At 38.1% G+C, this 25,598-nt stretch overlaps 1 long non-coding RNA gene across 2 annotated transcripts in view; it reads left to right on the plus strand.

The window, feature by feature from the left end:
- Positions 1-10,684: 10,684 nt before the first annotated feature.
- Positions 10,685-25,598, plus strand: part of LOC138847731 (uncharacterized) — a 143,819-nt gene continuing 128,905 nt past the window's right edge. Inside the window, exon 1 of one of the 2 annotated variants that reach the window (XR_016227755.1) lies at positions 10,685-10,860. This is a non-coding gene — a long non-coding RNA (uncharacterized LOC138847731). The remainder of the gene's footprint in view (positions 10,861-25,598) is intronic. The other variant, XR_011385680.2, reaches the window with a different exon arrangement.

Consider the following 25,598-nt stretch of genomic DNA (forward strand, 5'->3'; position numbering starts at 1 on the left):
TGAAAACATTCACAGTAGCAGACAGATTCCAGAATAACACCAGAAATATCACTAAATTAGTGATGAGTTTCTTTTTCTTTTCATCTGATATTACCCGGTCCGGATTCAAAGGTTGTCAAAAATCTGGAAGTGCATACAAAGTATAGACAGAAAAAGCACTGGGCTGGTGGGGCAATGTAGCAGGTTAAGCCACCACCTACAATGCTAACATCCCATGTGGGCACTGTTTCAATTCCTGGCTGCTCCACATCTGATCTAGCTCCCTGCTAATGTACCTGGGAAAGCAGAGGAGTAAAGTGCAAATGTTTAGGCCCCTGCACCCACATGTGAGACCCAGAAGAAACTCCTGGCTTCAAGCTTTGACCCAGCACTGCATCCATTTAGGAAGTGAACCAACAGATAGCATACCTCTCTTTGTGTCTCTCCGTCTCTTCTTCTGTAACTCTATCTTTCAAATAAATATTTAAAAAAAAAAAAGAGCACCAAATGAAGTTCTCCTTTAGTGTGTTGAGGAGGAAGATAAAAAAAAGACTGCTAAGGATTATAGACAGTAGGGGAAATGCTTAGGTTGCTTTTCTGTACTTATCTCGTCTGTTCTACTCCAGGCCTCCATGAAGCTGAAGTGGCATAGCAACGAGCAGTGGTGGTTGAGAGAGTGTATAAAACTCCAGTAGATGAAAACTAATGTTTCTGAGTAGAGGAACTGTGGTCCTAGGACCACAGGACGCAACACCACAGCCTTTTTCTCTCTTTCTTTCTCTTTCTGTCCTCCCACTGCTTGGCCTTAAATACAAAATCAGTCTCAGGAAGGATGTGAAATGGGATTGGGACAGAGTTGGAAAGATTAATTACCTAGAGGAGGGAAATAAGAGAATAATGCTGTGAATTTATGCATGAATTCTTGGGCTTACTTCCCAAATGTGCATGCTTATGTCTGACTATAACAGCATATAGAGATCTGAACTAAATACAGGGTAAACTATCATCCAGGTTCCATGCTAGACTGATTCAAATACAACTTCAGAAAACCTGACATTTTTAATACACGCTGAACAAACATTGGAATCATAGCACACAGAATGCAGACCCGAATTTGTAGTTTGACTGAACATTGTCAGTTACCTGTTAGAAAAAGTGTGAAAAAAGTCAATGTTATCCTTAAATTTGAACAAGACTCAGAGTCTCGTGACGGAATATTCATAATGTTGAGAACACAATCCAAAATTACTTAGCATACAAAAATTTAAAAAAAAAAGAAAAATTTCAACTCCTGAGGAAAAGGATAATTAACAAATGTCAACTTTGAAAAGATACAGATGTTGGAATTATCAGATAGAAACTTTGTTTTATTTAGTAAACATAAATTTCCAAAGTACAGTTTATGGATTACAATGGCTTTTTCCACCCCATAACTTCTCTCCCAACTACACCCCTTCCATCTCCTGCTCCCTCTCCCATTCCATTCATATCAAGATTATTTTCAATTTTCTTCATATACAGAAGATCAATTTAGTATATATTAAGTAAAGATTTCATCAGTTTGCACCCACACAGAAACACAAAGTGTAAAATACTGTTTGAGTACTAGTTTTACCATTAATTCACATTGAACAACACATTAAGGACAGAGATCCCACAAGAGGAGTAAGTGCACAGTGACTCCTGTTGTTGACTTAACAAATTGACACTCTTGTTTATGGCATCAGTGATCTCCCTAGGCTCTTGTCATGAGTTGCCAAGGCTATGGAAGCCTTTTGAGTTCGCCGACTTAGATCTTATTCCAACAGGGTCATAGTCAAAGTGGAAGTTCTCTCCTCCCTTCAGAGAAAGGTACCTCCTTCTTTGATGGCCCGTTCTTTCTACTGGGATCTCACTCGCAGAGATCTTTCATCTAGGTGTTTTGTGTGTGTGTGTGTGTTTTTTTTTCCAGAGTGTCTTGGCTTTCCATGCCTAAAATACTCTCATGGGCTATTCAGCCAGATCCAAATGCCTTAAGGGCTGATTCTGAGGCCAGAGTGCAGTTTAGGACATCTGCCATTCTATGAGTCTGCTGTGTATCCCACTTCCCATGTTGCATCATTCTCTCCTTTTTTATTCTATCAGTTAGTATTAGCAGACACTAGTCTTGTTTGTTTGATCCCTTTGACTCTTAGACCTATAATTGTGATCAGTTGTGAACTGAAGTTGATCACTTGGACTAGTGAGATGGCATTGGTACATGCCACCTTGATGAAATTGTATTGGAATCCCCTGGCACGTTTCTAACTCCAACATTTGGGGCAAGTCCGACTGAGCATGTCCCAAATTGTACAGATAAAAACTTTAAAGTAACTAAACAACAATACTCCAAGAATTAAGGGTGAACATATTGGATAGAAATGGAGTGCTATGAGCATTCAGCAAATAAATAGGAAGTATAAAGAAGAATATAATGAAAATTTTATAACTGAACAACACAAAGCAAATTTTTTTTAAATTACTAAATTGGATAAATTTCAGAATGGAGATGACAGAGGAAGGAGTCAATGAATCTGAAGAAAGAAAAATCCAGTTAAATCAAAGGCTGGTTCTTTGAAAAGATTAATATTTCCAGTGTGCTGCTGATGAAAGAATAGACACGTACAAAAGAGAAAAGAATTGAGTACACAAATAGACTGACATAAATAAGGCAAATTGAACTTTTAAAATATTTTTACTGTGATTAAAATGTATGTCTGTCTGCCTATCCCTTTCAGTTTTGATTAAACAGATGTGGGATGATATCAGAAGTTTTTATCTAGAAAAGTCTTCTGGTGAGCCTTTCATCCTCACCCCACATTGAGAACCATTGTGAGAAGATGTCAAAGATGACTAAGGGCCAGCAGCGTTTTATAATAGCATGTTTGAGAAACATGGACTGGAAAAGACGTGACAAAGGGACTGTGGATAAGTTCATTGCATTAGAGTATAAAGTCCATAGTGGTAGCAAGGGATTTGGGATGAAAATTTGGCATGTAGAAAATTAAAATGAGAAGATAATTGAGTATAATATTTATAATGGTTTTGCAAGTGATTTTGTATTTATTCTGTAGGCATACAGGAGCCACTGACAATTTTGAAGCTGTGATACAACAAAATTTATTTATCAAATAATTTAATTAAATATATATTCAGTTCCTGTTCTGGGTATGATATACACAGGGCTACTATGGTAAACAAGGTAGGTGGTATAAAGAATGGCTTATAGAAGACTCATTCAGAAATTATTGAAATATTTCTGGGAAATGATACCAGATAGGAAAAGAGATAATTTTTTTTTGACAGGCAGAGTGGACAGTGAGAGAGAGAGAGAAAGGTCTTCCTTTGCCGTTGGTTCACCCTCCAATGGCCGCCGCGGCAGGCGCACTGTGGCCGGCGCACCGCGCTGATCCGATGGCAGGAGCCAGGAGCCAGGTGCTTTTCCTGGTCTCCCATGGGGTGCAGGGCCCAAGCACCTGGGCCATCCTCCACTGCACTCCCTGGCCACAGCAGAGAGCTGGCCTGGAAGAGGGGCAACTGGGACAGAATCCGGCGCCCCGACCGGGACTAGAACCCGGTGTGCCAGCGCTGCTAGGCGGAGGATTAGCCTAGTGAGCCGCGGCGCCGGCCGAAAAGAGATAATTTTAAAGGCCCATTTTATGGCAACAGAAATGGGGATGAAGATGAAGAAGAATAGATGGATTACAGAGAGAATTAGAAGACCAAATTCAGAAGAGCTGTTGAATGTGGGAATGGAGAGGAAAGAAGGAGTAATAAGATAGAAAGTTTCCAGTTGAGCATCCTGGGGAGACACTGATGCCAGGTGAATCTGAGAGAAAGGAATGGAGAGAGGCCTACCGGTCATTTCTGTTGTGGAACTTTCATATCAATTTAGCCTGTGCAATGATAGTCATCCCTGAGGTTAATATTTAACTGGTCAATACCTGCATGGTCAGAATTTTTCAACTGCAGAATTACTGGCATTTAGAGTCAGATAATTCTTTGTTGTGTTTGAAAGTGGTGGAAGCAGCAGCGTGGGGTGAGGGGCCTGTCCTTGCTTTATAAGATGCTTAACAGTATTCCTGGCCTCTACCTGCTAGATGCCAGTAACACTTCCCCAGACATAATAATCCAAAAAATCTGCAGATCTTGCCAAATAACCCCTAGGATGCAAAATCATACTCCAGTGCCTTGGGCCATGCTGAATCCATGCTCTATTATATATATATATATATATATATATGCATATATATGCATATATATGTCTATATAAATATTGAGATATTTTAACATCACTTTTAAGCATCCTTAGAGGAAACTAGTTTTTCTTAAATATTTCCTTTGCCTCCATCTAAGAATCCTAGTTCTCATATCTATTTCAACCCAGAAAATACCTTCCCTTCTACTCAAGTTAATGTTGTCCAGATATTTATAGAAAGTCATGTGCTCTATGCTCTGTGCCTCCTCATCAAGTATGCCTGAAGAGACATACCTCTTTTAATCTTTCTCTTCCAATCAGATCTTTCCACTTAATAAATCATGTTTACAATTTCTCTCTGACTTCCATCTCTGTGTCCTCATCATCTGGAGCCTCTGATGGCCCCACACTGACTCACATATCCTAACTGCCATCTCATCAAAGTCACGTCGTTCCCATGAGATACTGTCTCTCAGAATACTCCTGGAAGTAACACTGACCCCTTTCAGTTAACCTGATCTTATTGCAGAACCATATCTAATATGAGAAAAGCTCATCCTCACACACACTCCGGTATCTGATCTCACAGGGAACCACATGTTCACATGTCTGAGGCCAAAAACACTATATGATATTGGACAGTGATAACACTTCCAGTAAATATACGCAAATTGACCAGAGGAGAGCTGACCACTTTATGTAGCTCTGAGTGGGAGTGGACTGCAATTATCTTTTCTTCTCAGTCCTCCAATCATTGTGTAGTCACAAATGCAGATGCACTGCCACCCTTAGGATGATGTTCTTAATTGTGTATGAAGTAAATACTTTTCTATTCATGAATTTTCTCCATGGTGAAGTTTGCTTAAATATCTGCTACTTCAGGGTTCTTGTTAATTTCACTTAAACTATGAGGACAGGAAACTAATATGTATGATAGACTTTTGTAGACAAAAATTAAAAACATGTTTATGATTATGGATATTTCAAGATAAGGAGGTGTAATGATTAGTATCATTGATATGCTAAATCATGAATAAAGTCAGAAAAAAGTTTGGAAGAGAGTCTTTGTGGTAGTCAAAACAGCCACATGGTCTGGTATTCATTAGTGCTTGTTTGTAAGATTGGAGAATGAAGATACAACAAATCACAGGACACAACAACTTCATAGCAATGTTCTCAAATAAGGAAATTAACAGTGTAATATGGCCATAAATAGTTATTAATAATACATACTAACAGAAAATGATGTAAGAGAATGTTAAGCAAGAAAATGTTTTTAAAAGAGTAATTTCATTAAAAAATCTGCACATAGAAATATGTTTAGAAAATTTAGGTTAAGAGACACTCAAATCCCAGCAATGTTAATATTGAGGTAGTAGAACTATGTCTAAATTTTCTTCTTTTTTGTATTTATACAATTGCAAATAGTTATTAGAGAATTGTGATGATAAATATATGTTGAATTTGCAAATTATAATAAAAGACAAGGAGATAAGAACCACTCAAAAAACATACAAAGCAAACATTTATTGTATATGTTTACCATATGCCAAGCACTATACTAGGCGCAAGAGCACGTGGGAGAAGAAATAACAGAATAGCGTAGCAAGAACAGTAAAAACAGGTCAATTCTGAAAATCTTGATGAACATGGCTGACTAATGTTTACTTAGGTGGTTTTGGTTTACTCTGCTGGACTAAATAACTTCTGACTTCACTCCCAGATCATTGGGACCTCAAATCTTTGGTAAGATCTAAACTTGATTAACTATAAAAGGAAAACAAAAAAGTTCTCTGCTTATTACGGCTGGTCAGACTCTTGAAATCAATTAACAAAAGGTAAAATTCTTTCCCCTCTCTTCTCATCTATAAAATATGAGAGTTGGAATAGGTGTTCTATAAAGGTCACACAACATTTAGGTACATGTATTCATCAGCCTCAAAGAGCAAAGGCATTTGACAGATCAAAGTTTGCAAGAAGAAGTCATGAATGGAACTAAAGTACATAGAATTTTTTCATATACTTTGGGCATGATGATACTTCCTTCCACTGGGAAGTCAATTAGATAATCTTTCAGATATGAAATTTTATGGTCAATCCTTATTTTAATAACAGTGTGGAATCGGGAACACCTTTTATTCTTTATTAAGTTTTGGAATTGAACATGATGATACTAAAACTCAGGATTACCTAAATCTTAGATCAGTGCAATTTTCACTAGAAAATGACACCAGGTTATTGGGATCATTTTAGGTGATGGATAAGAAATGCTTTCCAACACCTCTCACACCACATCACGGTAAAAGAAGACTAGTATTCACAGAAGCAACTTACTGTAGTGAAAATCAACATTAGGTCATAAAGACCAAGATTCAAATGCTTTGTCAACTATTTAGTAGCTATTTAAATGTGTACAGACACATAAACTCTTTGAACTTTGAATTCTTCATTTCTAAAATGATGCTGGAGCCAGCATTGTGACAAAAAGGGTTAAGCTGCCACCTGTTATGCCACCATCCTATTTGGGCACCAGTTCCAATCCAGCTCCTTACTAATGCACCTGGAAAAGCACTGGAAGATGGCCCAACTGCTTGGGCCCTTGCACCTATGTGGGAGACCCAAAAGAAGTTCTGGATTCCTGGCTTCAGCCTGGCCCAACCCTGGTCTTTGTGGCCATTTGGTGAGTGAACAATGTATGGAAGATTCTCTCTCTCTCTCTCTCTCTCTCTCTCTCTCTCAGCTCTCTCATTTAAACAAATAAAAATAAATCTTTTTAAAATGATGCTAATAATAATTACTTCTTTGTAAGAGATTATAAGGATCAAATAATATGATATTATAAAGTATCTAGCATGCACTCGATAAATGGTAGCTATTATTTTATCCCTGACAGTAGTTTAGTATGCCTAACCAAATCAAATGGGAGTTTAAGTATGCTTGATTCCTGGTGCCTGAAGATGACAATCCCTACTTCTCTAAAGAGCAATATATTCAGCCTAGGAATAGGGAAATATACCAAGTCACCTCTAGGTTAACCCAATAACAATGTGTCTGCTATGGAAGAACACAGCTCTACTCAGAGAACTGGATGGCCTAAAGAGTTGTAAGCAAGTCATTGGGATAAAAATATTTCTAATCCCTTTATTTACCCTGAGGAAGAGGTCAAGAATTGACATCATAGTATCATGTAAGTATAACTATTTAGGAAGCAATGGCAAACTCTTCACCAAGTTCTGGGGGAGAAAAAAAGTCAATGAGCACAATCAAAAGGGAAGTAATTGGACACAGTAATTGGTCCAGAAAACCTGGGTATGCAACCTAGAACTGTCTCTTTTAAGCACATAACTTTTAGCAAACCATTTTATCTCAAAGGGCGTAAGTTGCCTCATTTTTCAAATGTGAACCTTGAACAAGATTGTGATAGTAATCAATTATATCTGTTTAGTACTTTACAGATAGAAAATCCTTCCATCTGATACTAATATCTAACTTTCTATGATCCTAAACAGAAATGTGACCAAATGAGGGTAAGAGGAATCAAGGTACAAGCGAGGAAAATATTCAAAGTGTAGAGGTTGTAAGATACATCAAAAGGAGCTAGAGAATTTCCTTCCTACAAGATGGTTATGAATAGAATTAAGACACATGTATCTGAACAGTCAGAGGGGATCATGCTCTGAAATAAGCTATAGATAATGTGTCCTGAGAGAGCCGTCTGGCCAAAGGACTACATCGTTCCACAATTTTCCTCAAAGTAAAAGGGGGTAAGTCCTACATACTGATAGGTAAGAAATGGCCCAAAGATTGGGAAGTCCTCATCCTTACAGGTGAAGGTAAGCAAACAGGTTGGCCTGAGATGCACCATTACCTAAATACTATAATCTATTATCCTCAGAGGCTTGACCAGCACCAGAAAAAAATGTCACCAGGACACTGACCCTCAGTCCCTCTCCACAAGGAAACCAGGGAAGTTGTCTAGATGGAAGTGAATTTCATGCCTTTAAAAGGCATGATATGATTCTGAGCAAAGCTTCCCTCATACACTGTCTTGTCTTTCTCAACTACTCCTCTGAACAATGCTGGTCAGCCGGCATTGAATGAGAAGCAGCAGCTGGAACAGCCAGCAGAGTCTTGATCAGCAGAACTAGGCCAGGCCTCAGAGGACTGGTACAGGAGACCCTTTCCATCCATCTGTGACCTGGGCTGACAGGGCACACTGAACGTTAGTGGGACTGGAGACCCAGAACATAGCCTGAAAGCTAGGCCTCACTTCCTTTTCCTACCATTAACCTGACTGCTTTCTACGTGCTTATTTATGGTTCTCCTGAGAGAACTAAGGAAGCTGCAAGGGGTAAATGAAAAGATGTGTTCATGTTGGGCTCAGCATTCCTAGGAATGCTTTCAGTAGAGTCTGCCAGAAGGATGTTCTAGTGCTGCAGCCAAAGCCCAACATGGAACTGTAGAGTGGAAAGAGGGAGCCAGCTCAAACTGGGGTCTGCCTTACTTCTTGTATTTCTCATTGGAAAGAGGAGATAGCAATCCAAAACTCTCAGGATTGATATAAAGATTCAACAAGATAACAAATGTAAATGTTTCCTAGCCTGGCACAGGATGAGGGCTCAGCAAATGTGTGTTCTCTCTTCTACTCACAGAATCTAAGTCAACATTTCATATTTTATGGCTTCCAAGACAGCGGACGGTGGTATATTTTCTAGAGTAGCAGTTAGACAGTCCTAGAACTATGCCTTAGAATAACATCGGGTACCTGTTCAACAGGTACACATAGGCTGATTGACTGGCCTACGTTCAGCTATTAGCTGTGTAATCTTGAGCTGGTCATTTAACCCTTTATGGACCTCAGCTGTCCTATATATAAAATGATTACAATGATCCCTGCCAATCTTAATCCACAAAATTGTTGAGAAACACATTAAAGAATGCGTATGGAAGTGCTGTGCACCTGTCAGAGGTAATTATTGTTGTAGTTACAGAGTATAAAACAAAGAAATTTTCTAAAGGTTGTTGTAGATTTCAGATTTACTGGCTTAATCCAGGTTATATGTAGGAAGGGTAGGAGGAAGAGACAGTAAGAAAGCTACTCAATGGATGGTCTGAAGGTTCATCAATTTCATCCAGAAGGCTTGGGCTGTATCGGGGATTAAAAAGCACCCCGAAGTGTCGGTGTTGTGGCACAGCTGTGTAAGCCAACATTTGAGACCTCAGCATCCCATTTTGGAGAGCCAGTCCAAGGCCAGTTGCTCCACTTCCATTCCAGCTCACTGCTAATTCACCTGGGAAGGCAACAAAAGATGACCCAAGTGCTTGGGCCCATGCCACCCATATAGGACACCCAGATAGAGTTTCTGGCTCCTGGCTTTGGCTCAGCCCAGCCCTGGCCATTGCAGCCATTTGGGGAGTGAACCAACAGATAGAAAAATCCCTGTTCCTCACACTGCCCCACCCCTGTCTCTCTCTGTCTCTCCCTATTGCTCTGCCTCTCAAATAAATAAAAATAAATCTACTTATAAGCACCCTGAAACAGACACACCAAACGCCTGTCTCCTGAGGAGTTTTACCCAAATGTGAGAGGCAATGTAGTACAGTAGTAACAGTACATATTCTAAAGCCGAACACCATATGTTCAAACCTAGATTCTGTCATATATCTTATGTGTGATCTTGAGCAAGTCACTACATCTCTCAGTTTCTTCATCTGAAAATGCAAGTGATAATAACAGTACCTACCCCATAGGTTGCTATGAGTTTAAAAGAGTTAAGATGGGGAGTTGAAATATACATTTAGACTTGCGCTCAAGGTAAACACCACAGAAATTCTGTTTTCGATATTATTATTAAGTGGCAATGCCTTCTTTTCTACAAGTGCAGTGCGGGAATGATGACCCTTTTCTTAGATTCTGCTCTCCTGAGCCCCTGAAAGTCCTTTGAATGAGCATTGCTCCACAAAGTTCTAGTTCACCAACTCTGCAGAGACTTCCTAAGCCACCACTTGTTTGCAGTTACAAAGCAAACAACTTTACAACCAAACCACCCACTCTTTCCTGATCTCTCTCCTTTCTCATTTGCCTTGAGTTAATATGAAAGTTTGTATTCAATGAAACTAACAAAGCAAACCTCCTGGGAGGCTGTGAAACACTAGCTAATTCATCTTTTACAAAAAAAATTGCTCAGAATGTAATCAAAACCACACTAAAGAAAATACTCCACATCTTATTGGTTGTGTGTCACGCTTTTTCCTGCCTTGCAAAGCTCCCTCTTTCTGGCCACTCTCAAAAAAGTGTCATCCTCAGACAGAATGGAGAGCAAGGCCAAAGAGCAAGGAAACAGGAAAAGGGGAGGGCAATACATCAAATCAGGACTGCTTGGCAACACTACACAGTGACAAGATGATGTCCTACGTCAAGATATCTTACGTCAAACCTGACATTGAACCTTGTCCCACAGCCCACAGCACAGAACTGAGATTAGAATCAGTGTTGGGCTGAAACACACCTTGGAAATCATCCTGTTAATGCCTCCTTACTTCGGTTGACAGAGAAACCAGAGCCCACAGAAGAGGCCTCGTGATTGAGTAGCAGAGAAGGAATGATTAGTGTTTTGTACATTTCACTTCAGCTTATTGAACGTTCATGCTGTGGCTGCCACTGGGTGAGTTTATTGATCTATTTTATCTCATTTAAATTTTACTTTTAACTTTTAATTTCAGAATAGTTTTAAATTTACCAAAAAAAAAGTACAAAGGTTTCCCATATAGCCCACACCCAGCTTCCCCTAGTGCTAACATTAGTATGGTATATTTTTCACAATCAATAAACCATACCCAACTTCCCCATTATAAAACTCAGATTAAAATATTTGTCATAATTAATGAACCACATCTGTTTTCCCTATTTTAATACTTTCCTGTGAGGTAGGTACAAATCAGAAAAAAAAAATAGATCTCTGTCTTACAGAGAAACAACTAACACTCAAATACAGTGACAGAAACACTTTAGGTCATCCAGTCATTACCCAGCTCACCTTATTTCCACAGCAATTTGCTCTATTCCACACCAATGTCTCAAGGAGGGAAAAATATTGAGGGTGGTAACACAGTGACAAGAATTCTTTTTCATGGGTATTTGAGGAGGCCAGTCTTCTACGTAGCCCCCAAAATTCACAGCCATAAACTGCACCACTGGGCGGGGTTGTCATGGCACATTCCCTCATCTGTGCAGGTCCCAGCAGCCTGCCAGAACCGTTTTGATGGTTAACACAACTCACACTTACACCCTAGTCCAGTTATCATTCAAGTATATTCCAAGGACCGACTGAATGAGAATAATTTGCAAGGCCAATTGAACATGCAAAAAACCATTTATACCCATACCTATTATACATTAATCTCCTTGGGGTTGATGAGGAGGAGAGAAAGACTAGAAATCTGTTTACTTAATAAATATACCAAGTGCTCTAACAAATACTAAACTGTAAGGACCATTGCCTCAGGAAAATAATCCCTACTACCTTTCCTAAGAAGTGGCTATGGAAACCAAATGGAAATTCAATCATGTATTGGCATATTAAATATGGGCTGAAAGCATTAGCTAGGTTTTGTGAGATAAACAAGACATGATCCCTTCTCTCAAGAGACTCACAGTCTAAGTGGATGGGATGGATCATGAGAATGTAATGGTATAAATACTTGGATAAAGTTTTGTGCAAAGTCAAAATGATCTAACCCTGCATGGACAAGGAGGGCAGAACAAAGAAGATATCTGAGGCTGTCTTAAAGAATGACTAGGAAGAATACAAGACAGATATAGGGAGGTGTCCTAGGCAGAGAGATCAGTTGTAAAGTTCTAAAGATGTTACTTAGTCTCACTGGCCAATAAATTGGGCCTGGCAACTACCACCAACTGGTAGCAATTATTACTATGTTCCTACTTCTTCTACATTGCCAGTGGCAGGAAGAGCTGGAAATCAGGAAACCTAGGCTGGAGTCTTGGCTCTGCTACTTGTGTGCTTATTTAATGTTAGGCAATGCATTCCTCCTCTTCTCTCACATCTGTAACACAGCAGTTTATTGGTAACTCAACAATTGATAATACACTATTATGTGCCAGATATTGTGCTAAGTGTTGTAGAGACAGTGACAAAAAATAAAGACCAATAGTGTTGAAAACAGAGAAGTCACAGAAGAGGGTTCCAATAATAAATGGCAGTATATGGCAAAGGGCATAGTACTGGTTTGATGATCAAATTATAATCTTTATTGGTCATCACTAGACAAATAAAAATTATTCTATTATGTATAGCTATCAGAAGTATGAAGGGAGAGTTGAGTCACCGAGTATTTCAACAGATTGATTTTATATACATCTTCATTCTAGATTCTGGATTATTTCCACCTCCAGACATTTTTGCCCAAATTTCCTTTTAGTAAACATTTCAAGTATTTCCTTAAGCTACACACCACCTGTCCATTGCTCACTTCAGATTCACTTCTCTGCACACACGTTTTATGGAAGTCCTGAGAGCATGAGGACTATGTCTGGCGAAAATAAAAAGTAACCCCTGACCAGGGAACCTCTGGTAAGGAATCATAATTCAAATCTTGGTACTCCTGGGAGTCATTTGCTCCACATCTAAATGAGGGATGATCTATCTTGTATAACATATTATGTTCTTCCATTTGATGAAGGTCTCTCTGTTATGGTGATTGGCCAAGGGCAGCAGCTGTTACTGTGGAAATATGTTAAGGCGTGTGTTTGTGCTAAATGAGAGTAGCGTCCTTCTAGGATTGGCCCCTGCTTGGGAATCTACAAGCAAATACAAATTGTTTGATACTGATGAGTCAGTGAGCCCTGTAGCAGAGAAGGCTGCCCCATACATAGCAAGACTAGAAGCTACTTCTGGGCAGAGAAGGCCACTTTATCTGAACTCTAGCCTATCAGAATTGAGAGACTAGGGCCTGCCAGAAAACCTCAAGGAACTATGGCACCAAGCACAAGTCAGTTCAGCAAGGCTGAGTTTGCATAGTAGGAGCTGAAGAACACAGAGGAATGGAAAGTTCTGTGCATGAGGCCCTGACTCTACACTAAGTGCTTCACGTAAACCCAGTTATAATTATCTTATTTCATAGACCAGATTTAGAGAATAAATTCATCCATTCATTTATTCAATTGCTTTATATTCAGCATTTGTCTGGGGCCAGGCACTGTTTGGAGTGCTGAGAATATAACAGTGAATGACTCAGAAAAGTTCCTGCTGTCAAAAACATGCAACTGAAACAGAAAATAAATACCTAAACACATAAGCAGATAATAAAACGTCAAATAGCAATAAACACTACAGAGAAAACAATGAAGTAATGAACATGAAGTAATGGGATGGAGGCCAGGGGAGGACCAGATACTTTGGTTGGGGAAGGCCTCTCTAATGAGATGTTGAAGCTGAGACCTGAACACAGAAGACAAAGCCAGTCATGTTAAGGGTTCCAGAAATGGGAATTTAAAATGTAAAGATCCTGAGGTTGTAATGAGCCTGTTGTTTTTGAAAAACAGAAAGAACGGCCGCATGCCTACAAAGCTGTCAGCAGAGGGGTTTATAGTCAGAAGGGCCTAGGCCTGTAAGATTATAAACACATAAAAAATGTTAGATTCAAAAGTCCATTTGTTCTAAGTCCTACAGAAAAAAAGTGAGCTAAAATTCAAACTCAGATATGTCTGCCTTTAAGCATCCCCAGCTCTGATCACACAGACTCTACACACTCTAAACCATGCCCCAGTGGAGGACCCCAAACACAGTGATGGATAGACAGAGGATTAGAGATCATAAACAGGCTGCTTTATCGGGTAGACAGAAAAGGTTTCTTGAACTTGATATTTGCGTATGCTTGTGTGTGTATAGAAGATTGCAAGCAAATGATAGAGAGTTATTTATCATCTCCTGAACATCTACTCTGGACAGGGTACTTCACATTTGTTATCATTACATTGAATTCACACAATTGCTTCAGGAGAAGTAAGCTAGAGATTCCCATTTAACAGATAAGGAATCAGAAACTCAGAAAAAAAAATATGTGATTTACCCGCAGTCACTCATCTAGCAAGCTGCAGAGCTAGAATTTAATAAGTAGAGAGTGCTAAAATTAATATGCCTTTCCCTCAAGACTTTTTTTTTTGTATTTGGGCCACACTGCATTTATCCCCTCTTTGGGCATCAAAGTGTGTGACCTTAGTAAAGTAAGTTCACCTCTCTGAATACCATTTCTCTAATTTCTAAACTAAGGGTAGTGATTTATATCTCACAGGATTAGTTTGAGAACAAGAAAAAATATGTATAAAGTGCTTCAGCACATTAGGTGTTCAGAAAATTCCAACCATATTATTGGATTACTATTAAATTTTAACTGTACAGTTTGAACAGACACAGTCACAGTCTCATACATTTCTTACAATGTTAGACAGGAGACCTACCAATCTCCATACTTCCTTTCCGCATAAGAAATTTCAAGGTTATCTCAGGACCAGTTGGAACATCTCATGGCAGTTCCTGGAAAATTTAGATTGTGAGCAATTAAAGAGCCAGCACCCTGCCTAGAAAAGTAAGTCATGATGAAGACTGAGAAGCATGGGCCTGGGTGTGGATTGTAACCTGGCTGTGGACAACTCTGTCACATGGTGATTACACTAAAAACACAAGCTTCCTTGAAGCACACAGTCAAGAGAAGGAGACACATGCTTTCACCCAAATTCATCAAAAGATAGCTGGAAGGGCAAGTGAGTGGTAGAAGCTAAGAACTGTCTAGTGGCTGCCTGTTACAAGCAATTCACAAGTGGCCTAGACATCATGGCATGATGCTGCGATGAACAAGACTAGGAAGAGACTGCAGCCTGTTCTAATTCTACTTCACAACACTTCTTAAAAACAACCACCACCACCACCACCTTAGGCAAGTGATAGCTGAAGAAAAACAGAGAATGTAGTGATATAAAAAAGGACTATAGAAATCATGTAAGCCGGGCCGTCACTGTGGCTCACTTGGCTAATCCTCTGCCTGCAGTGTGGGAATCCCATATGGGCCCCGGATTCTGTCCCGGTTGCTCCTCTTCCAGTCCAGCTCTCTGCTGTGGCCTGGGAGGGCAGTGGAGGATGGCCCAAGTGCTTGGGCCCTGCACCTGCATGGGAGACCAGGAGGAGCACCTGGCTCCTGGCTTCGGATCGGCGCAGTGCGCCAGCTGTAGCAGCCATTTTGGGGGTGAACCAACGGAAGGAAGACCTTTCTCTCTGTCTCTCCCTCTCACTGTCTGTAACTCTAAAATCTAAAAAAAAAAAAAAAAAAAAAAAAAAAGAAATCATGTAAGCTAAGAATCCCCAAAACTGACTGTGCCAGAATCATAGGCCCCACCTAAAAGTGTGGCACATGAGAATTAACAATTTTTTGGAAAATATCATAGTTGATTTTGATGATCAATCAAGTTTGGGAATTTCTCAGGGAGTTCTGAAGTATTCACTACCGATTCCCCAAAAATTCAGAGACAAAGCCTTCCTTCCAATACAGAAACAAAAATCAGAGATAGAACAATACCAATAGAGCAGAATAAAGACCAGAAACAAGTTAATGAACATGGTGGAATTTACTTTGTGATGAAGGTAATATAAGTGTGAAGAAGGATATAAAGATTATTCAATAAATGAAGTTTAAACATTTACCTAGGCACTCACATCACTTACAAAGAGTAAAAAATATTAGGAAGAAAATAAAGGAGATGTGTATTTTCATCTTGGAGTGGGAAAGCTCTAATATAATAATAACAGTAATATAATAAACCCAGTAGGCATAATATTTTAAATTTTTTTATTTATTTATCTGAAAGGCAGAGAGGTAGGGAGAGAGAGAGAGACAGAAAGAGAAAGGTCTTCCATCTGCTGTTTCACTTCCCAAATACCTACAACACCTGGCACCGGGCCAGGCCAGAGACAGGAGCCGGGAACACAATCTGGATGCCCCATGTGGGTGGCAGAAAATCAACTATTTGAGTCATCACCTACTGCTTCTGAGGGTGAATATTATCAAGAAGCTGGAAGGCAGAGCAGAGCTGGGTCAGGAAATCAGGCATTCTGATATGGGATGCAAGCATCCCATGCAGTATCCTAACTGCCCCACCAAATGCCCACCCCAGCATAAATTTTCTGAAGCAACAGATTTGACAATATGAAATTCAAAAACATAATTTAAAAATAAGCAACAAACTTGGAGATTCAATTTTTAATGTTATTAACAGAATAAAGTTTTAAAGCTGTAATAGCCAGAGATCCTAGGAATGAAAAAAAAAAAAAAAGAACCAAAAATACGAGTAAAAAAAAAAAAAACAGTTCACAGAAGAACAGTTACAAGTGGTCAATTAACATAGGAAATGGAAATTAAATCAACAATGAGTTATTATTTTAATTCATCAGGTTGGCAAAGATTTAACAAATAAAAGGCAAAGATTTAACAAATAAAATTATCTAGTGTTGGCAAAGGAATAGGAAAGCCTGTTAACAGGAGTGTAAATTGGTACATCTATTTTGGATGTCATTTTTGGAAGAATGAGAAAATTATTAAATGGCAAGAAAACGTAGGGAAAATGCTTCATGACACTTATCTGGATAAAGACTTATTTGGATAACACCTCAAAAGCACAGGCAGCAAAAATGAAAATGGACAAATGGGATTACGTCAAATTAAAAAGCTTCTGTACAGCCAAGAAAACAATCAAAAAAAATAAACAGACAACTACAGAATGGACAAAAGTACTTACAAACCATGCATCTGCAAGGAGTTAATATCCAGAAATTAGAAGTAAATTAAGCAACTTAGTAGCAAAAGAAAAAAGCAAAAACCCACAATAATCTAATTGAAAAGTTGATAAAGGTTTGAATGAACATCACTCAAAAGAAGACATCCAAATAATCAACAGGTGTATAAAAAGTGTTCATCACTGGTGATCATCAGAGAAATGCAAATCGAAAACACAGGGAGATATCATATTACCCTTGTTAGAATGGCTGTTATCAAACAGAAAAAAAAAATGCTAGTCAGATTTTAAAGAAAAGAGAACTCGTACATTTTTGGTGGGAAAGTAAATTAGTACAGTCATTATAGAGAACAGTATGGAAGTGCCTCAAAAACTAAAACTACAATTACCTTATGAAATCAGTGAAATGAAGAGATAACTCTCATGTTTATCATAGCATTATCCACAGATACCGAGATCAGGAATCAACATAAATGTCCTTTGGCAAATGAACGGATAAATAAAATGGAGAATAATTACACAATGGAATACTATCCAGTCAAAAAACTAATGAAATGTTTTCATTTGTGGCAAAATGGATGAATAACCAGGTGCAGAAATAATCATGGATACATGATCCCGCTCATAGAAAGGGGTTTCTAAAATTTCATGTTAAAATAGAATTAAAAGATAGTGCAAATCTCCTACTAACTTATCAAAGCCTCCTCATTGTTGGAATGTAAAACACATGATCTCATAGAAGTAAATAGTAGAATGGTAGTTAGAGGCTGGGAAAGGTAAGGTGAAAGTGTGATGGGGAGAGGTTGGACAACGGGAGCAATGTTACAGAACCTAGGAATAGTCATAGTGTTCTATTGTACAGCAAAGTGACTATAGCTAACAAAAACACATTGTTTAAAAATAGCCAGGAAATTGAATTCTGAAGAGACTTACCTCAAAGAAATGATAGATGTTGGAGGTGATGCAAGTTTCAAATTTGATTATAGCATTTTGTAGGTATGTATTGATGTATCACACTGTACCCGATAAACAGGTACAATTATAACATGTCAATTAAAATGGTTTTAATTTTAAAAAATTTAAATTCAAAATGCTCATACTTTATGTTTTAATTTTTTCCCTCTGGAAATGTATCCTATGGAAATATTTGCATATGTGTATAAGTGTATGTCCTAGGCTTTTCCCTACAATACTGTAATTAAAAATAGTTTAAGCAACTTAAATAGTCATCAATTGAGTGCCTGCTCTACACATTATAGGGAAGCCAAATGTTATAAAAAAAAAAAAAACTGCCTAATTAGGAGAGTGAAACAACTCAATACATCCTAAGGGAACAATATCCAAGATGAAAGAAGAGTGCTGAACAATATAAAAAGTGTGAATCTATTCTATAAAAAGGATAGCTATCTACAAATGTAAAATACTTAATGTGTATGAAAAAGCCAATAAGGACACCAATCTATTGGAAAGCAGTGGTTACTTCTGAGAAGAGGAATAGAATTGGTGTGGAGAAAGATTAATGAAGGCTCTTAAGAGCTTTTTAACTCTTTAGCCCTGTATTTGTTTTAACTGCTAATATTTATAAAGTGCTTAAAAGGATTAACACAAAATAAGAACTATTTATATTCATATGTACTATTATTATTTGTATCTATAGCTTGAAATTTCCATAGTGTGCAAATAACATTTTTATAATTAAAAACAGACATTAGAGGAATCACATGAGCAAAATGGCAGACTAGGAAGTTGATTATAAGTATCCCCAACATCAAGAAAAGTTTTGGTGGCCGGCACTGTGGTATAGTAGTTTAAACCACTGCCTGAGATGCTGGCATTCCATATGGGCACTGGTTCAAGTCCCCACTGCTCCACTTTGATCCAGTACCCTGCTAATGCCCCTGGAGAAGCAGCAGAAGGTGGCCTAAGTGCTTGGGCCCATGCACCCATGTGGGAGATCTGGATGAGGCTCCTGGCTCCTGGCTCCTGGTTTCAGCCTGGCCTAGCCTTGGCTGTTGTGGCCAAATGAACCAGCAGATAGAAGATCCCTTCTCTCTCTCTCTCTCTCTCTCTCCCTTCCCCCCTTCCCTTCATCTTCCTCTCCCTTTCTCAGTAATTCTGCATTTCAAATAAATAAACTAAAATATTTTAAAAAGCAGTAATTTGACAGCCATCCAGAGACAAATGTGCCTTTCTGAGAAGTTACTGCAGTAAGAGGTGATTAAGTACTAGTGGAACCCAAGACCAAGGAGAGTTGTTTTGAGAAGGCAGGGTAATACCCAGCTGGTAGGCTGACTAATCAGGATCCTGCTTACAGACTGGGCTACAGCCCTGTTTGAATTTGGTCCTTCCATCTGTATTCTCTGCCAAGGGACCTGGGAGGAATGATTCCCATCTGTAGCTTGGGTAGCAGATCTACCAATTTAAGTTTTAGCTGTGTATCCCATATGGGCGCTGGTTCGAGACCCGGCTGCTCCTCTTTCTATCCAGCTCTCTATTGTGGCCTGAGAAAGCAGTGGAAGATGGCCCAAGTCCTTGGGCCCCTGCACCCACGTGGGAGACCCAGAAGAAGCTCCTAACTCCTGGCCTCAGATCGGCAGAGCTCAGGCCATTGCGGCCAATTGGGGAGTGAACCATCAGATGGAAGACCTCTGTCTCTCTCTCTGTCTCTCTGTCTCTCTCTCTCTCTCTCTGCCTCTCCTTGCTCTGTATAACTCTGATTTTCAAGTAAATAAATCTTTAAAAAAAGAAATAAACAGAAACCATATGTCACCATGAAATTCATTAACAGAGCATATGGAATCATTATCCAATCAACAGAATGATGGATCTTAGGTTTTTTTTTTTTAAATCTTTATTTATTTATTTCACAGGTAGAGTTACAGACAGTGAGAGAGACAGAGAGAAAGGTCTTCCTTCCATTGGTTCACTCCCCAAATGGCTGCTACAGACAGCACTGCGCCGATCTGAAGCCAGGAGCCAGGTGCTTCCTCCTGGTCTCCCATGCAGGTGCAGGGCCCAAGCACTTGGGCCATCCTCCACTGCCCTCCCGGGCCACAGCAGAGAGCTGGACTGGAAGAGGAGCAACCGGGACTAGAACCCGGTGCCCATATGGGATGCCAGCACCACAAGCGGAGGATTAACCAGGTGAGCCACAGCGCTGGCCCTGGATCTTAGTTCTTATCTATCAATACTAACCTTCAATGTAAGTGGATTAAATTCACCAGCCAAACATTTCTGTTGTCTAAATGGATTAAAAAAAAGACCCTATTGTAGGCCAACAAGAAACTCATTTGACAAACAAAGATACACACAAACTGAAATTGAAGGATTGGAAAAAAAAAAAAAAGCCAGGCAAATGGAAACACAAAGCAAGCAGGCATAGCTATGCTAATATTAAAACAAAAAAGATTTTAAATCAAAAACTGTAAAAAGAGCTTATGAAGGACATTATATTTTGATAACTGTTTTACTTAGTAAGAAGACATAACAATCATAATTATATATGCATCAAACACAAGGCCATCCAGATATAAACAGCAAATACTATTAGACCTATAGTGAGAGATAGACTCCAATACAATAATAATGGGTGACTTCAACACCCCACTCTCAGCAATGGACAGATCATCCAGACAGAAGCAATAAAAATGCATCAGAGTTGAAACATATGATCAAGAAAATGGATCTAACAGACAATTACAGGCTACTTCATCCAACAGCTGCACAATACACATTCTTCTTAGCAGCACATGGAACATTTTCTAGGATAGACCACATATTAGGCCACAAACCAAGTCTCAGCAGATTTAAAAAGACTGAAATCATACCATGTATCTTCTCAGACCATAAATAAATAAAACTAGATATCAATAACAATAAGAACAATAGAACCTCATAAATGAAATGAAAGAGCATGCTACTGAATGACCAAAGAGTGATTGAAGAAATTAAAAAGGAAATTAAAACACTCTTAAAATAAGTGAAAATGAAAACACAACATATAAAAACCCCTGAGATACAGTAAAATCAGTATTAAGAGGGAAGTTTATAGCATTAAATGCTTACATTAAAAAAGAGAAATGTCTCAAATTAAAGATCTAATGATGCATATTGAAGACTTAGAAAAACAAGAGCAAACCAAACCCAAAATCAGCAGGAGGTGAGAAATAAGGATCAGAATAAATATAAATGAAATTGAAACTAAAAAAATAAAGACAACAATAAAAAATGTTTTTTAAGAAAATAAAATAGCCAACTAACATAGAAAAAAGAGAAAAATTGAAATAAATAAAATTAGAGGTGAAGAAAAAGATATTATAACCAGCACCACTAAAATACAAAGAATCGTAAGAAACTACTATTAAGAGCAATATACTCATAAACTGGAAAACTGTGAAGAAATGGATAAATTCCTGAATTCATATAACTTACCAAGATTAAATCAAGAATATATAGACAACTTAAACAGATCAATAATAGGCAATGAGATGGAAGCAGTAAACAAAGTCTTCCATCAAGAAAGTTGGGAACTCGATTGGCTTAGTAGTGCATTCTACAAAACATTCAAAGATCAAATAACTCTACTACTTTTGAAACTATTCTAAAATATTGAACAGGATGGAACTCTGCCAAATTCTTTTTATGAGGCCAGCATTGCTTTGGTACCAAAAGCAAAGACACAACACAAAAATAAAACTACAGATCTATATCCTTAATGAACATAGATGCAAAACTCCTCAACAAAATTCTACCAAAACGAATCCAAAACCATGCCAAAGCATCATATATCAAGATCAAATGGGATTTGTCTCAGAAATACAAGGCTGGTTCAACATTCACAAATCAATAAATATCATAAATCACAACAATACTACAAAGAAAAAAACTGTGTGGTCATCTCAATAGATACAGAGAAAACATTTGGTAAGATTTAACACCCTTTCATGATAAAAACCCTCCACAAATTAGGTATAAGTGGAACATTTTGAAAGCTGTAAAGGCTATATATCACAAACCAATAGCCAGTATCCCACCAAATGAGGAAAAACTGAAAGCATTTGCTCTCAGATCTGAAACAAGACAAGGATGTCTACTTTTGCCATTGTTATTCAGTATAGTGCTGGAAGTTTTAACCTGAGCAGTTAGGGAGGAGAAAGAAATAAAGAGCATCAAAATGGTAAAAGAGGAAATAAAATTATACATGTTTGCAGATGACATGATGTTGTACATGGAAAAACCCGAACACGCTACCAAAAAGCTGTTAGAATTGATAAACCAATTCAGCAAAGTTGCAGGTTACAGTATAAACAGACAAAAAACAGTAGCTTTTTGTATGCTAATGATGAACTCACAGAAAGAGAAATCAAGAAAGAATTACCATTCACAAGATCCACAAAAATCAAATATTTAGCAATAAACTTAATGAAAAAATTAAATACGTCTGCAATGAAAATTATTAAACATTGATAAAAATCATCAAGGATACAAAATAGAAAGATATTCTTTGCTTATGGATCAGAATAATCAATATCATTAAAATGTCTATAATACCTATAGCAATCTACAGATTCAATGCAAACACTATAAAAAAACTAATGACATTATTTACAGGACTAGAAAAGGCAATCCTAAAATTCATGAGGAATCACAAAAGACCCAGAGTGGCCAAAGCAATCCTGAACAAGAAAAATCAAGCTGGGGAATCAGAATATCTGACTTCACAGCATGCTACAAAGCTGGCATAAAAACGAATATATAGATCAATGGTACAGAATAGAGAGCCCAGAACTTAATCTACATATGTACAGCCAACAGATTTTTGACAAAAAATGCTCCAACCATACAATGAAGTAAATATAGTGTGTTTAACAGCTGGTGTTGCCAAACAAGATGTATGCATGTAAAAAGAAATTAGATCCATAACTCTCACCATATACAAAAATCAACTTAAGCTGTATCAAAAACTTAAGACCCGAGACTATGACGTTGCTGGAAGAAAATGTAGGGTAAACACTCCGAAACATTGATATAGGAAAAGATCTCTTCGACAAGTCCTCCAAAGCACAGGCAACAAAAGCAACACTAAATAAATGGAACTATATCAAACTCAGAAATTTTGCACAGAAAATGAAATGATTGCCGTTGCTGTCGTGTAGCGGGTAAAGCCACCGCCTGCAGTGCCAGCATCCCATATGGGCACCAGTTCGAGTCCTGGCTGCTCTGCTTCCTATCCAGCTCTCTACTATGGCCTGGGAAAGCAGTAGAAGATGGCCCAAATCCTTGGGCCTCTGCACCCACATGGGAGACCCAGAAGGTCCTGGCTCCTGGCTTCGGATATGCACAGCTCCGGCCATTTTGGCCAATTGGGGAGTGAACCAGTGGATGGAAGACCTCTCTCTCTGCCTCTCCTTCTCTGTTTGTGTAACTCGGACTTTTAAATAAATAAATCAGTCTTTTAAAAAAGAAAATGAAATGATCAGTGGAGTGAAGAAACACTCAACATAGTGGGAAAAGTATTTCCAAACCACCTATCTGACAAATGATTAATATCCCAAATATATCAGCAACTTAAAAAACTCAACAGCAACAACAACAACAAATAACTAACCCAATTGAGAAATGGGAAAATGACTTTGATAGTTCTCAAAATAAGAAATACAAATGGCCAACTAATATAGGAAAGAATGCTCAAGATCATTAGACATCAGGGAAACGCAAATCAAAACCACAATGAGATATCATCTCAGCCCTGTCAAAATGGCTAAAACCCAAAACAGAGTAACAAATGCTGACAAGAATATGGGAAAAGGGGAATACTTACACATTGTTTTTGGGAATGTAAATGAGTGCAGCCACTGTGGAAAACAGTGTGGAGATCTCTCAAAAAAAAAAAAAAAAAAACTGGAGACAAATTTGTCATATGATCCAGCAATCCCTTTACTGGTATTTACCTGAAAGACTTGAACACAATGTATTAGATACCCACACCACCATGTTTATAGCAGCACTGTTCACAATAGCCAAAATTTGGAACCAACCAAGATGCCCATCATCAGATGAATAGACAAAGAAATTGTGGTATGCATACACAATGGAATATTAATCAGCTATAAAAAAGTGAAATTTTACCATTTGCCACAAAACGGACACAACTGGAGCATATCATGTTGAGTGAAATAAGTCAGACCCAGAAAGATAAATGCCACATGTTCTCTCCTATATGGAGGAGCTAAAATTTTTTTTAAAAAGTAAGTAATAACTGTGTGTATCAGTTTTGCTGCAAATATAGTTTTGTAAAACTTTTTTTATATCTCTGTAAAACAAGTGCTTAAGAATGTTATACTTACTATAGTTTTAATGATCTGTGATTATTTTAAAATGTACTGTATACGGGTGAAATGGTCATTTTTCCATTCAATTATTGTTTATAGCCATTGTCTATATTCCCACTAAACTAGGGTCTTTTTGCTTTTTACTTGTTAAACTTCTTATTTGGTGAAGTATTACACCTTTTTACTGTCATCCAAATTTAAAATATGCTATATCAAAAGCTAAAAAAAAGAAAGGGAGAAGGAAGGAGGGTAGGAGGAAGAGAGGAAGAGGCAGGTAGGCAGGAAAGCAGGAAGGGAGGGAGGGAATGTCATGTTCTTAGAATTTTATCTACAAAGCACATTTAATCTGTTAAAAAACTAATTTAAAAGCTTATAGAAATTAAAAAAACAGATATCATATGATCTCTTTTATGTGGAATCTAAAATGATCAAACTCAAAGAAGTTAGGTGTAGTAGTAGTAAGGAGTAGTAAGGTGATTGCCAGGTTTTAGGGTTTGGAAGTGCGGAGTAACAGAGAGCAGAATGTAAAGGAGAAGAAAGTCTCAGGGATAAGATGAATGAATTCTGGGGAATCTAACGTTACAGCATACTGATTTTGTTCATATTGTTCACTTGAAAAACAATACATCTTACCTATCTTTATTTCACATTCAAAAATGGTAATCTGGTGATGTGATGGATATGTTAATTAATTTGATTGTGCTAATCATTTCCCAATGTGTACATATATCAAATTATCATTTGTATATTTTAAATGTGATTTTTACATGTAACTGTTAATAAGGTTAGGGAAAAATCTTCATGACTGAAATAAGCTCACTAAAAAATTGTAAAAGCAAAGTAAGAAAGCATATATGACAGCATCAAATAAAAATCAAATAATGATTTTGGTTGAAGACTCATTTTGAAAGTGGCCTTTGGCAGAGCTATCTGTATTACTTTCCTTTATTTCTGTCTTGTAACACTCTCTCTCCCAGCAGTAGCCTATGCTCCAAAGCACTCCAGAAAAGAACATTTTGGAAACCCTGTTTTCCACAAGGCCAGCTCTCTTCTTTTGTAGATAAAAGAATCACAAGCCAGAGAGGGAAGGGACTTTGCCCAAGATCACACAGTAAATTAGTGATAAATCATAGACAGATTCCAAGTTTATATTATTTGAAAACAGGATGTTTGTGTCTCTGTTAGCACAAGTCATGAAGTCACAATTCCCTCATCAAATTGTAAGAGTAAATGAGGGCCGGCACCACGTCTCACTAGGCTAATCCTCCGC

Source organism: Oryctolagus cuniculus, chromosome X, assembly GCF_051225735.1.
Source record: "Oryctolagus cuniculus isolate XC-2025 breed Fujian yellow rabbit chromosome X, ASM5122573v1, whole genome shotgun sequence".
In the NCBI taxonomy this organism is placed as follows: domain Eukaryota; kingdom Metazoa; phylum Chordata; class Mammalia; order Lagomorpha; family Leporidae; genus Oryctolagus; species Oryctolagus cuniculus.